This window comes from Rhineura floridana, chromosome 2 (genome assembly GCF_030035675.1).
Source record: "Rhineura floridana isolate rRhiFlo1 chromosome 2, rRhiFlo1.hap2, whole genome shotgun sequence".
NCBI classification, from domain to species: Eukaryota; Metazoa; Chordata; class Lepidosauria; order Squamata; family Rhineuridae; genus Rhineura; species Rhineura floridana.
In genome coordinates this window covers 4175363-4190613 of record NC_084481.1, presented here as the reverse complement: position 1 = coordinate 4190613, position 15251 = coordinate 4175363, and the positions used below count along the sequence as shown (strand labels likewise).

Here is a 15251-nt window from a genome sequence, read left to right as displayed (position 1 = left end):
GGAGTCATCTCAATAAAGAGGCTTGTTTGATACCAAAGAGTTGCCAGTGTGCTGGCTGGAGAGCGGGACTGTGAATGCAACACCAGAAGATTAGGTAACCCCTCTTCCCCTACCTTTCATATTCTCAGGGACTCTACCTTTCGATATCTATGGCCACCTTCTAGGACTTAATCAGACCAGGCTCTGGGCACTTACCAGGCCCTTCCCCTCTATCTAAGCTCTGCAGGCCTCAAAGGTCTCTTCCTTTTTTCTCTTAGGGCGTTAGGTCAGGAAAAATGAGAGGGGAAAGAAAGAATTAATCTGTACCTTCTCCAGGCCTTCTTTTTTTTCTCCCCAGAGCATTAGGACAGGAAAGGGGGATGCAGAGGATTTACTGACAGTGCAAGCCTATGAATGTTCACTCATCAATGAATCCCACCGCATTCAATGCCTCTTATTCCTTTTATTCCATATTACAAAAGAAATTGATTGCAATTTTTAAAAAACGAGCTTTATCCTCCAGAGATTCATCTTCCAGAGCTTCATCTTTTGGATCTTTAGAGTACTACTTCACAAATCCAGCCGAAGTAAGGAAAAGTTCTGATGTCACAGAAGCACAGCGTTCCTCAGAAAGTCTAAATGGAACAGAAATTGACTGGGAGGAGGCCTTATATGGCAGTAGTGAATCTGATTCTTGAGAAATAGATAATTCTGAAGAGGAAAATGTTTCACAGCTGCCAGATGCTGGCTTAGAGTTTGAGGCAATAAGTTACCTTGTCCAAGTGGCATCACACATCTAAAGAAGAAAGTCCAATTTAGCCAGTGCTAAAAAGTTTTCCATCAACAAAATATGGCCAATCACAGAGACATTTCAGCCTAGAATGGTACAAATACTATTCCTGGTTGAAATACAGTGTAATAGAAAATGCTGTGTTTTGCTTTGCTTGTTGCCATTTCACTGGAAAAAATGCCTGTACTGGTGCAAATTAGTTACTGTAAACCTCTCAGAGAGCTTCGGCTATGAGGCGGTATATAAGTACAATAAATAAATAATAAATAAATAAATAAAATGCATTTACTCACAAAGGGTACAACAACTGGAAAAAGGCTACTGATAATGATTCAGGGCTAAAACTGCGTCACAGATGTGCAGTCCACGAACACCACGTGGTGGCATGGGAGGGTTACAAACACAGGAATTCAAAGGAGGCTCAGTTTTAGCATAATTAAGTGATGCTCACAAATATTGAAGAAAATAGCATGATATATCCACTGACATAAATTATTTTTGTTCGTTATCATTCCAAAAATTGCTCAGCATGGGAGGGAGAAGAGAGCGAGAACGGGCAGCTGGGAGCCCTTGCTGCTGCCTCGCTTCTCCTCCTGTGCTGCAGCTATGGAACCCTGCCGCCTCTTCATAGCAGAAGGGGCAGAAGAAGGCTAAACAACTCCCTCCATCCCAACAAATGCAGCATTGGAAGTGGCTGAGTGACAGACCCCTTCTGGAGCCATTACTTTAAAGCAGACAGCAGTGGCCAGTGGCTGTGCCCCTGGTGTCGCCCTAAATGCGACGCTTGAAGGGTGATAATGGCACCGGAAGATCCACCATTTATGAATATCTTTAGTAAAATTAAGTTTAGGAGGAACAACGTGTTACATATCTTTCCCCCCCTGCTTTGACTCACTTTATCTTTTTTTCTCTTTATTTTGGGAATATATTAAATTAAAAATTAATACATTAAAATTATTTCACTTAATGTCAAAAGCTTAAATTCCCCTCAAAAAAGGAAGAAATATTCTGAACAGTTAAAACAAGAAAAAGCTGGTTTTTATTTTTTTGTATGAAACATATTAAGGAAGGTGATGAAAAATATTTAGAACAACTAAAATTAGGTAAAGTTTATCTTTCCTGTGAAAAAAACCTAAAATAAGAGGAGGAGCTATGATAACAAGAACTTCTAATGTTATAATGAACGGTTGTAAAAAAGGAGACAACAGACTATATATAGCCTTGAGAATACACGTTTTGAATTATTTTTATACTTTGATTTGCATACATGCCCCATTACTGGGAAGAATAAAATATTTCAAATCAATTCTTAAGGCAATAGATGCTCAAGATTGGAATGAAATTATTGTCAGAGGTGACTTTAATGATGTTATCTCAACAAATTTAGATTGTTGCCACCCATAAATATCCCAAGGTTCTCTCCCAAGAATTTCATAAAAGCTCTGCAGAAAAAGCATTTTTTAGATGTATGGAGATTTCACCATCCAAATACAATAGAGTATACGTTTTATTCATATATGCATAATAGCTACCCCAGGACTGTTTTTTTCTGATCTCACCAACCTTAATAACTCAAACCATCCCTGCTCAAATCAAACAGATGTTGTATGTAGACCATGCATCAATAGTGCTAACTTTAAAAATACAAAATAAATTTCATTATAAGATATGGAGGTAAAACAACAAAATTTTACAGAATGAAGGGTAAAAGAAGCAATTCAACAGCATTTGTACTTACATTTTGAGCAAAATGTTACCTAAGACATCATTTGGCCTGTTATATGGGACACAGCAAAGGCTTATGTAAGAGGTATTTTTATACAAAAACCTTCAGAATTACAAAAACAACTTAAACAGGAAGAACTTGTCTTAAAAATAGCACAACCTGAAGCATAAATTTTAAAACAACTGAACAACCTAAGAATACTCTATGAACAAATACAAATGAGTAGATTAGAATAATATACTAACAGTATTAAACAACAATGGTTTGAATATGGGAACAAACTGTCTAAGCTGTTGTCAACATATGTGAGGGACAGACGTTTGCAATACTTAATCCCTACGATCAGATATAAAAACAAAATAGCTGAAAATTCACAAGATATAAGCAATCTATTCCAGTATTCTATCAAGAATTGTATACAGCTCAGAATCCATCTACAGAACAAATGAATAGAATATTTTCTACAATTGCCATGCCACAGATAACAGATGAAGTTGTAAGAACATGGTAAGCTCCAGCAAGGGAAGATGACATTAAGCAAATAATATCCAACTTGAAAAATAGCAAAGCACCAGGACCGGATGGACTGACAGCTGAGTTTTTAAAAACCTTTTTTCAAAAAAAATATCACCACACTATGTGACAATGATAAATGAATCTTTATGTTTAAAAAAGCTGCCAATGTCATGGTTTCCCAAAGTAAAGATCTTACAATACTGCAGACTTTTAGACCGATATCCCTACTTAAGCAAGATGAGAAAATATGGAGTGCTATCTTGGCAAAACACTATAATCCCAAAATATATACATCAAGATCAAACGGGATGTATTAGAAACGGAAAATTACAATTGAATGTCAAGAAAGTGATAGACTGCACAGAAATCTGTCATAAACAGCAACAAGCAATATTTCTCTTTCTTGATGCTGAGTGAACTGGAGATTTCTATCAAGAACCTTTCAAGAAATAAACTTAGGTGGGAACTTTAAAGCATGGACAGACTTGCTTTACACCAACCATTCATGTAAACAAATATTTATTCACTCCGATAACAGAACGAAGAACAAGACAAGGATGTCCCTTATCACCGCTATTATTTGCCCTCTATTTACAACCTCTTGCTATTGCCATAAGAAATAACAATGAAATTAAAGCTATTAAGTATGGATCGGAGGAATGCTGATGACATGGCACTCTTATTGACAAACACAGAGAGATCTCTAACTGAAACTCTTAGGATCGTAAACAATTTCAGTGAACCATCTGGTTATAAAATAAATGCCCCTAAATCAGAATGTTTTGGAGTTAACATCTCTAACAATGTATCTAAAAATTTACAAGAATTAATGGATCTAAAGTGGAAGGTTACACCAATTAAATACCTGGGAACATGACTACATCCAGACCTGCATACAATAAAAGAACACAATTGTAAAGAAATGGCAACAGAGATAAAGATTTAGAAAAATGGAAGTAGTACCCACTGCCCTGCAGGATCGCAGTGGTATCGATGGCCACTCTGCCAAAAATTCACTTTTAACTTAGTACACTCCCACTAGAGATTGAATACCTTAAGTTAACAGACTGGCAGGGGGGGAAATCAGGAAATTTATCTGGATGGATAAACCACATAGGACATCGAATGAAAATATTTTATGGGGGGAAAAGAGAGAAGGGACATCTGAAAGTACCAAACTTCATCAGGTATTATCATGCAATAAGACTAGCAGTGATCATCAATTGGGGTGAAATAGGTAATCTTGTAAAAGCAGGGCAAGATATGTATGGAAGACAACTTTGGGAATATCTGTGGCTTAAACCAACTACCTATATGTTAGATCAAAAACTTCTCAACTAAAGCAATTTTGAAACTATGGGGGAATTTTTCTCAGAAACCCGCACCATCTTTGTCGCCCTTGACCTCTGTAACAACAAATGAATTTACAAGAAATCAATTTCACTCAGCAATAAATACAACAATCTGGTCCCAACAAAATATGTTATGCCTTGCCAATTGGATTAAGGATGGCTATATAACATCACATAATCATGTGACCTCTCAGTTTAATCAAGTAAGACCTCAAGTGTTTCAGTACTTTCAAATCAGGTATGTTGTGGAACAAGCAATAGCTAAATATGGCCCATTACATGGGATACACTTCATTTGAAAATCTAATAGTTGACAACAGTTCCACAAACAGAATTAAAGGAAGTGGGGAAAGGATTTGAGAAATTACAATCTTCCCATATCTGAAACAGAATGGATATGGACATTTAAAATAGTACCAATAACATTAATAAGTACTAACTGAAAAGATTTTTCCCCCCAAATCCATTTATCAATGGTATCAATGGTATCTAAGATATTCTGTAAGAGGTAAAGGCCAAACTACCTACATATTTTTTGGAGTTGTGCCAAAATAATAAAGTTCTGGAACTCGGTCTTAGCAGTGGTACAAGAAATCACAGGATACAATATCTCTAAAAATCGAAAGACCATATGTCTATGTATGGTACAAATGGAAGTGGATAACACAGATTTACAAATGGTCACCAGCCTGATAATAGGAGCAAAGTTATGTATCATGCAACTATGGAGAGAGAAAAGAACTTTGACACTAAAAAAAGTGATTACAGAAAGTACGATAAATTGTCCTGTTAACAAAACTGACTTACCAAAAAAAGAGTGTTAACTAATCAACAACACGACAGATTTACAGAGAGATGGGCACTTTTTATTAATTTTTGCAATAATAAGATCAATGACAATATAATTCCATATAATTCTTTCCCACTCATATGATCCTCTCTTTATTGTAGGCTTTCTCTCCCTCCCCCTTTTCCTCCTTCTCTTGTTTCCCTGGTCTAAAAGTAACCGCTCAATCTCTTCCTCAACTACATTTCCTCTCATTGGCCTTGAATTTAACTAATTTAAAATCTAAAATCAGTGAAGCATGCATATGATTACAGGTTCCAATTTCCTATCCAAGTAATGCTCCATAATCTCTTGTCATCTCTATTTCATTGTGCAATAAATGTTTTTTAAAGTTTTAATATAAAAACTGTGATTCATTTTGGAAACTGGAATGCTTCAGCTCTGCAAGTTTTCAAACATGGTGGAATAAAGTGTGACAGCATTCCTATATACTGACATTTCTGCCTGTCCTGATAGCATTTATTTAGCAAAAAAAACAGTGAGCTTCACAGAGTTCAGAGTACAGACTCAGGTAAAATAGGTTTCTTGAGGAGCTACAGAAAAGGAAGAGACAGTGGCATATTTTGTTGATGTGGTTCCTGTAGTTTTAAATGGTACAACAGTAATAGATTCTTAGTATATGCCTGCCTATTCCAGATTTCAAAGGGTGTGGTCAGTATCATGAGACTGATCATTTTTCCAAAGAATGAGTGAAAGTTGGCAGCCTGTAAGTTGGCTTTTAGGAATGAAAACAAATACCTCATGCAGGTCACACCCTCAGGAAGATTTGCTTAGGGAATTGCTGGGGATGCTCAAGTAAAGGGGGGATTCAGTAACTGACAGGATATACTGAACTTGTTCATTTTTCAGAAGATGAAAGGTCTGGCATTTATTCACACATGTGCTTTGACTTTGCTTTACTTTCCACTTGCTAATTTGTTTGCCTTTTGGATGGAGCAGGCATACACTGGGAATTGGGAAGTAACCTGAGGAAGAAATGGATGTATTTCATCTTATTGTATCCAAAAGCTTCGGATGTAAGGGAAATTTGATATTGTAGAGTCTGAACGGTGTTATGAATCATATAGTCCAAGCCCAAACCCAGACCCAAACCCAAACCCTGATTGCTTTGTCTTAGGAATACTTTTTTTCATCCACGTTTTCTTGGACAAAAAGGTAGAGGCTGGGAAGAAGAAAGGGAAAGGGAAGGAAGGGGGAAGGTATGTGCTTGAGAGAAACCAGTTTGTTTGAGGTGGCAAATATCTTTGCAATTCAAAATTTCAGGAACATACGTCAACATGATCTTTTTATTATTATTATTATTGTATATGTGGTGCTCCTTCGCACAGTGTAACACCTCCAGTAACATGGATTCTGCTAACATGTTAGGATGTGTTAGCACAACATCCTACATTCAGTTGGAATTCCCTAGAAGTACAACCTTGGAAAACGTTTTTTTTAAAAAACATGTGGGACTATCCATCATCTGTACAAACACCTGCAACTTCTGAAATGGCGAGCGCACACTTGAACCTTTCCTTAATTATATTGGGATCAAAATAAGAAGGGAAAAAAGAGGGACTGGTAAACAAGCAAAGGCAAAAATTCCATTTAGCCTTTAATAAAAAATCTGCTATTGACATGAAAATACACAATAAGCACAGACATGCACAGTTTCTCCAGTATAAGCCACCAACATTTTCCCCTTTGGCACAGAGACTGTCTTCTATATCACCCCTTTGGCTAGTGGCACAGTCATTGTTAACCACTTCCCCTGGCATACAACATAGACATACTGTTCTATTCAAACAATGTAGATTTGGTTTCTCTTTACAGTGACCAGTGCCTGCGATGAGAAAACTTACAGAATTTCACTGCAACTGCAAAGGAAGTCTTGACAATTTTCCTGCCAGTAATTAGAATAAAAGGCATTGTGTGTTTGGCAGCACCTTTTAAAGATTCTAAGGCCAACATTTTTAAACAATTATATCTTCGTTATATTAACCCCATTTTGCATTTGTAAAACATTAAAGTTAAGATGGTGCTCTTTCATGCACCACAAACCAGGATTTTAATGGCTGCTTGTCTGAATTCTGTTACAGTAATACCTCAGTTAACAAATCCTCCGGGAGAGACGCTCCTTTTAACAAAGTCTTTTTTGCATGTGTGGGGCATGAGGGGGTGCACATTCTGACATGAAATGTGGCTTCTTGTCTACTGGATTGCAGCGGCTGCAGGCGTGGCTGGAATGGCGCCAGGTGGCACAGGTGCCTTGGCAGTAAACAATGCTTTGGGTGCCCTGGAAGCACTGGCTACTGCAGACGCGTCTACTTGAGTGTAGCAGAGGATGAGGGAGAGCAAGACCAAGCACAGGAAGTGTTGGCTGCCCCTTGCCTGCCTGCTCGAGTGTACAGAGAGGAGAACTCTGCTTAAAGCTTTCAATTGCCATAGCGAGATGTTACATGATAAAAGAAAAAAGGCAAGGCAGGCATCCCTGGCTGCATTTTGGAAGAAGCCTTCAAGTTGTCTGTATGAGACATGTGTATTAGTTTTGAAAAAAGGTTTGCTATGATATGCTGACCTGCTCTTCTTTTTTGTAGTGTAGGAACCTATCCCTATTCTTTCCATGTTATTCCTACCTCTGGCACCAAACTTTCTGTTAAAGAAGTAATATCCAGGAACGCATGTACTTCGTTAAGTGAGGTATTGCTGTATTCCATTATGTGGAGTTTAAAATCAGACTTGTCATTTCCTTGGGCATAAGTGTTAATGGATTACACTTTAGCTCAGATTTAGGATTACTTCACACATTCATTACATTTTCCCACATGGGTGTAGGGGGGAAATCATGTACGTCTCTGGATACACTAGCTTGCAAAATCATGCAGGGTTTTTTTTACATATACATGTATGCATGGAAGGCAAACATTATTCACTAAAATTGTTGAGAAAATGTTATGTGCACAGTGGCTCTGAGTAGTGGGCCCATCATTTATGCAAATGAAAATTGTGCCTTTAATGGAAACCTTTTTGGTTCAAAACAGTTTCTGAGCGTAATCCTTAATGGGCCTTACACCCAGTTAAGTGTGCTGAAACTGCAACCATAGTATTCAGGTTGTTTGAGAACCTTCTTATCCTGCTTCCCAAAGTGTAACACTTCTATATGAGTTACAGCAAGCAAAAACGACAGTATTTTCATATATACATAACTCTTGGAAAAATCTCAAATGATGTAAACAAAAAACGTGTTACATTTCAGTGATATGTGTCAAAACCTTATAAAACAGAGAGTGATGGAATTCTTTTCTAAAGAAAAATGTCCACAAGAAATAAATCTTAGAAATATTGCAGAGTGAACAGCAAACTTAGCCGTATACTGTATCTTTTCTGAAATGGAGTTGAACATATTGCCACATGCACCTTTCTATAGAATAGTGTGTTTATTTCTTTGTTTTTGCAGCATAGATAAAATGACAAGATATTAATAAAAAAAAATGTGATATTGTCCAGTCTAGTCTCGTAATGTGCTACCAGCTTTTCAAGCTGTTTATTTCTGTAAAGATATAATGACAGAGATCTTAGAAAGGAATAGACGAAGCTGGTGAAGTATAAAAGGATTTGTTGCAGACCCCTAAGAATATTTATCGTATTCACAGAACACAGTTTTGGCACTATGTACTGACATGGCACTTAAGGTTGCACTGGATTCTCACTAGGAATGGATGGATCCATCAGTTTCAGTTCAAGAGCCACTTCATGGGGCTCTTCACACTAACTGGAGCCTTCCAGGATGGATCTGATCAAAACGGGTCTTGATCCTAAACTGTTTATGGCTTTAAAGGCAAAAAACAGCATGTTGAATCTGGAAACTGCTAGCCTGTGAACCTAGATCACTAAAAGAGGCCCATGCTCCCAGTCACCGGCTCCAGTCAAAACATTTGCAGCAGTATTTTGAACTAACTGAAGTGTTTGAACACTTTTCAAAAGCAGCACTGTGTGTAGAGCATAGTCTAATCTAGAGGCCATTAAGGCCACGGCTGCCTTCTCTAGGAACAGGAGCAGATGGCACACCAACTTGAGTTGGGCTCTTGTCACAACCTGACAATCAAGGAGCAAAGTCAGGTCCAGGAGCACCCCAGTTACATACCAGTACCTGATTATGTGCAGCCCCACTTCAAAGGGTTGAACCCCTATTCCCTGGTCAGCAGTTTTATTGACCATTTTATTGACTTTTATTGACCATTTTTGTCTGGATGAAGCTTCCATAAATTAGCTTAAATCCAGTTCTTCACTGATCTCAGCAGGGCCGGCCCAAGGCATGCCAGGCCGTTGGGCACCAGCCTGCTCTGGGCCCCTCCACTCCCCTTCTGCAATCCATGGCAGGAGCTGCTGATCGCAGGACAGGAGCTTCCAAGCTGCCTGCCATCCCCCCACTTCACCTACCTTTCTCTCTGCTGTTTTTTGTGGCTGTGCGCACTGCAGGGTTGCCAAGGTTTCCCTAAGGGTCTGAAGCCTCTGTCGCCATTGCTCTTGCCACGGATTGCGGAAGGGGAGCGGAGGGGCTCCAGGGGCCCTCGGGCCAGTACCCGACGTGGCCGCCCTTTAGAACCGGCCCTGGATCTCAGTCACCAATTCAGAACATCTATAGCCTCCCTAGAATAAGACGGAAAGGACAGATCATGTTGAATATTATGTGCTAGGGTGACTATGTCCTTACAAGTTCAGAAATGAAACTGGAAAGGATGATGAGCAGTGATGAGCAAATTCCTCTCAGACAATTCTGGGGAAAATCTCTTGTTTTTCAAGAGTTCTTTCCCAGTTAGCACATGCACACTGATGTACATGTGCCTTATCATACTGCCTCCTAGAATTGTAGCTCCTAGCACAAATTATGATAGAGAGCTGCTGGGAAATTCAACACCAAGTTTTAGATACAGATGGGGAACAACAACAACATGACAGTTGCTTTTTGTAAGGCAAGAGGTGGAGTATGAAGGCAACCCTCTACCCAATCCATGCACTCCTCAGCAATTGATTTTGAGTAGTATACTGACTCAGTACATAGAGGCTCCATTTAATTGTTATCACTTATAGCCATTGATAGTGCTATCCTCCATCACTTTGTCTAAATCCCTTTTAAAGTCATCTAAGCCAGTAGCTATCACCACACTTTGTACAATTATTAATTTATTTAGTTATTATACAGCCACGAGAGTGGCTGTATACTATAGTCAGCAGGGATTTTTCACATTCAGCAATGTTAAATTGAAAATACCCCCCATGCCATTCTGAGGCTTCCCATAAGCTCATTTCAAAACAAAACCTTACAAAACCTATAGTCCTGAACTCAGAAACGCTTGCTTAACAACCCTCTCAATTTTCATGGTGATACACAAAACAGTCAGAGAGAATCAAGAGTTCAAAGTCTAAAAAGAGAGAAAAAACCCTCAGAGCCCTTTTGGACTTTTTTCTCTGAGAGTTCTCATAATCTGTTGAAATTCAATAAAATCAGCCATGTTCACAGAGTACCTGTAATCCTAATACTGATGTTGCCCCTTACTCTGACCTTCATCTACTGCAGTTTAAAAGTTGAAAAAATGCCTGGCTGATTTTTAATTAATTTAATAAATTTTGGCTGGGACCCTATGATAACGCAAAAAAAGCAGATAAGAGAAAATCAACTCATTTGTAATGTGGTGTTGGAGGACAGCTTTGCACATACCATGGACTGAGAAAAGACAAATAATTGGATGTTAGAACAAATTAAACCAGAACTATCACTAGAAGCTAAAATGATGAAACTGAGGTTATCATACTTTGGACACATCATGAGAAGACATGATTCACTAGGAAGGACAATAATGCTGGGAAAAACAGAAGGGAGTAGAAAAAGAGGAAGGCCAAACAAGGGATGGATTGATTCCATAAGGAAGCCACAGACTTGAAGATCTGAACAGGGTAGTTCACGACAGATGCTATTGCAGGCCACTGATTCATAGGGTCACCATAAGTCGTAATCAACTTGAAGGCACATAACAACAACAGGTTTATATCCCACCCTTCCTTCCACTTCCTTTTGTTTGTCCTGAATCTCTTGCCAATCACTTTCATTAGATGGCCCTGAGTACTAGTATTATAAAAGAGGCATTAGAAACCTTTCTCTATCCACTGTTGCCATATTATAATATTTTTAATTAACTTTTATCACCCCTTCTTAAGAAGTCCCGCTTTTTAAAAAGGAAGGTTTACCAATGCCTTGATCATTTTAGTGGCACTTTTCTGCAACCTTTCCAATATCCTTTTTGACACTGTGCAGCCAGAACTGTATGAAGCATTCAGCAGCTACACCATAGATTTATGAAACGACTTAAAGATAATGGCTGTTATTGTCATTCCCTTTCCTATCCATCTCTAGCATGGAATTTTCACTGCTGTTAGGCTTTGAATGGGCACCTTTCTTGTTCTTTCTACCACAAGCTCCAAGAATGGTTAGTTATCATCAGCAGATCCTGTTACTGTGTATGTTAGTTTTGGAGAGTTTTTGCCCCACTGTGTGAATTACTTTATATCTGCTTGCACTGGATCTTATTTTCCACTTTGTCCATTCATCACCTAATTTGGAAATATCCTTTTTGAGCTGTTGGCAATCTGCTTGGTTTTGGCTTGAAGGTAACTTTTTCTGGCTCTGTGATATTGAATGGAGTTCTGTGGTTGTACCTCCTGACAGACTATGGTTTTTCAACATTTTCTTTAGTTATCTCCCAATAAAGTGTGATGAGCTAATGTAATAGTCTCTTTCTTCTATATATAGTAGAGCTACCCTATCTTGTCCATACCTGCAAGGCCTGAGCACCTGCACCTCATTTTTTTATTTTTTGTTACAACCCCCACCCTGATTATCCCCATATTGCAGATGAGGATTTGAGACTGAGAGAAAGTGGCTTGTCTAATGTACCTGGTGCACTCATGTCAGAGGCAAGAGTTAAACTGTGGAGATCTTGATTCCAGACCTGTGAATGACCTTTGATAATCAGTAGTGGAGTGTGGCTATCACGTCCTGAAATTTCTTGTTCAAGTAGGAAAGGGTTGTTATTTCAGGGTAACAACTGTGAAAGTAAGCTCTGATTCTTGACCTTAATTAATTTAGGTGAAATTTATTAAACAGAATGTATTTAACAAATGTATCACATATTTCACCACACATAGTGGTATTTAAATAACACACTTTCTATGCATGTAGGACACTTGTAGCAAAAATATGGGGAATGTTTGTAATTTCTGTTGAAAGACCTTGCATGGGTAATGCAATTGCAAGGTCACAGCATTATGTAAAGGAAAACAATTAGTTGATTGATGTGTAAAATGCATGGATCACTTTTCTGCACCATTCAGTTCCCAAATGAATGATGAGTACGTTTGAACATATTCTGCTGTTTTTGTGTCTTGTTCCAGCATTACAGCAGCTCCTCTGATTGTTCATCCTGTCACTTGACAGGCTTAATAAACGTCTGTTCATTAAATGGGGAATATGCTGGGAGGTCGTGAGAGGAAGCTCTTTCAAAGACAAACTTGTTATTATTAGGCACTGGGGAAAGTGGAAACATTGTGTATGTAGCTCAGATGTAAGGCAAACTTAAACAAGGGCTAATGAAATAATGAATAAACAGGATGCTGAAATGGTTTGACTTCTGCTAGTATGCTATTAAATGATAATATGCCCCTAAATTGTTGTACGTGCCTGATCCCCACCATGGGCCCATAACAGCCTATTTACATATTGTCCCTTACGGCCTGTGATATTTACTCAGGAGTATGCAGGGGTGTAGTCATCCAGGGTCTTGGGGGACCTTATACCCTTTCCTTTTTGAGGAGCCAGGTCTCAGCAGGGCCTCTATGTCTCCAGTGTCCTATGAGCTAATAAACATGAAAGGGGAGTGTGTTAGCCACTGAGAAGAGTCTTCTAACTTGTTTCCTTTGTTGTTTCCTGCTGACTGGAGCCAATCAGAGAGAACGGAATTCCTTTTAGTTCCTACGTCAAAAGCCAAATTGTGGAGAATAAGATTTCTGTAATTGCAGAAGAAAAGACAGTGAATCCTGATGACAGCATCACATCTACATCATCAAGCCATTTGGCAGTAGCAGGCAATAAATGTGTAGACACTGAATTCAGTACTTCAAGCAATATCACTGATAGTGAGAAAGGACAATCAAATGGAGACAGTGACAAAGAAGCAGAAAGCAGTATTCAAGCCTGGCCAGGTTTTCTATAATCTTAGATTGTTGTATAATTTTAGAAGGGGGCATGGCTATGACTCTAATGAAAGGACCCTGCACTTCTGAATTTCCCACTATACTTCCAGGAGTATGTCCCATTGATTTTAGTACATTCCCTCCAATATTTCAGAGTTGGAGAAAGGGACACATTTGTAACTCCTTTATCCTCATATCAAGATCACTTTGTGATCTCGTTGCCACATTATGCATTGCTGAGGGTCCTATTCTGTCTGTTGTATACCATATCCATTTGCTCTGCTGTGCAATAGCTTGTCCTCCCCTGACTTAGATGCCAAGAATGTGTTTTTTCCTTAGGATAAGAAACAACAACATAATTGGAAAAACATAACTGACCTACGATCTTCCATCAACAGTTCAAAATGTAAATGGGAGTTTGTGTGCTACATGACACCTTAATGTTCTTGTGCATGCTTTTACATTAAACATGCACATGAAACATTGATCCATCAAAATTTAACATCTAGAGATTGGGGGGGTAGAAACCTGAAGAATTACAATCACACTAACAAGGCACCTCTCAAAGGCAAAAACAGTGACAAAAGACAGATTTATCAGGGACAGGTAGCAAAAAATTGGGCCTGTCCCTGGAAAATAACAACAATTTTGTCTATATACCTCTCACTTGTCAAAATGGCTTCTAAGCAGTACTTAAAAATAGGGATGGGCAAGAAATTTGATTCAGTTCGTATTTCAAGCCAAATCTATCAAATTTACACTTTCCGGGGAAAAATGAGTTGGAAAACACAGCCATACTCTGAAATTCGTACTTATTCGCATTTTGCAATGCAGTTCGCCAATCAAACAGTGGTTATAAAAATGTGTATGTTAGGGGGAAATGTGCATAAAAATGAATATATGAGTAAAAGTAATGCATTATATGACAAGAAACTGCAAAACTGTGTACATTAGTCAAAACTGCCTACAAAAATGTGTTAAGAGAAATTCACACTAAATGCTGGAGAATGTTCATGGGGATTTTTTTTAAAAAAATGACAAATTACTGCAGAAATGTGAAGAACTGAATTTAAGATTGGAAAAGTGAGAAACTAAAAGAACCAAAATTGACAGAACGTCCCATCCCTGCGTGAAAGGTTGTCACACAGAGGAGGGCAAGCATCTCTTCTCGATCATCCCAGAGTGCAGGACATGGAATAATGGGCCCACAGGAAGCTAGATTTCATCTGAACATCAGGGGAAACTTTCTAGCTGTTAGAGTGGTCCAACAATAGAACCAATTACCTAGAGAAGTGGTGGGCTCTCCCACACTGGAGGCCTTCAAGAGGCAGCTGGACAGCCATCTGTTGGGAATGCTTTAAGTTAGATTCCTGCATTCAGCAGGGGGTTGGACTCAATAGCCTTATAAGCCGTTTCCAACTCTATAATTCTACAAATATCAAACCAGTTATAAAAATATATCTCCACACATAATTAAAAGGCACAATGAAACAACTTCATGAAAACATCGTTGTTGTTATGTGCCTTCAAGTCGATTACAACTTATGGCGACCCTATGAATCAGCGACCTCCAATAGCATAAACCACCCTGTTCAGATCTTGTAAGTTCAGGTCTGTGGCTTCCCTTATGGAATCAATCCATCTCTTGTTTGGCCTTCCTCTTTTTCTACTCCCTTCTGTTTTTCCCAGCATTGTTGTCTTTTCTAGTGAATCAGGTCTTCTCATTATGTGTCCAAAGTAATGAAAACATGAACATCCATAATAAAAATGTGCAATAAATGAGGCCATTAAAACAGCATATCAATTTAAATA

The 15251-nt window shown here is 38.5% G+C and overlaps 1 long non-coding RNA gene across 1 annotated transcript in view; it reads right to left on the bottom strand.

Annotated features, from left to right (window-relative positions):
* Nucleotides 1-494: 494 nt before the first annotated feature.
* The window catches only part of LOC133378062 (uncharacterized), a 62689-nt gene continuing 47932 nt past the window's right edge, over nt 495-15251 (bottom strand). Inside the window, exons 2-3 of the long non-coding RNA XR_009760831.1 lie at nt 9633-9842; nt 495-775 (exon numbers count right to left, since the gene is read on the bottom strand). This is a non-coding gene — a long non-coding RNA (uncharacterized LOC133378062). The remainder of the gene's footprint in view (nt 776-9632; nt 9843-15251) is intronic.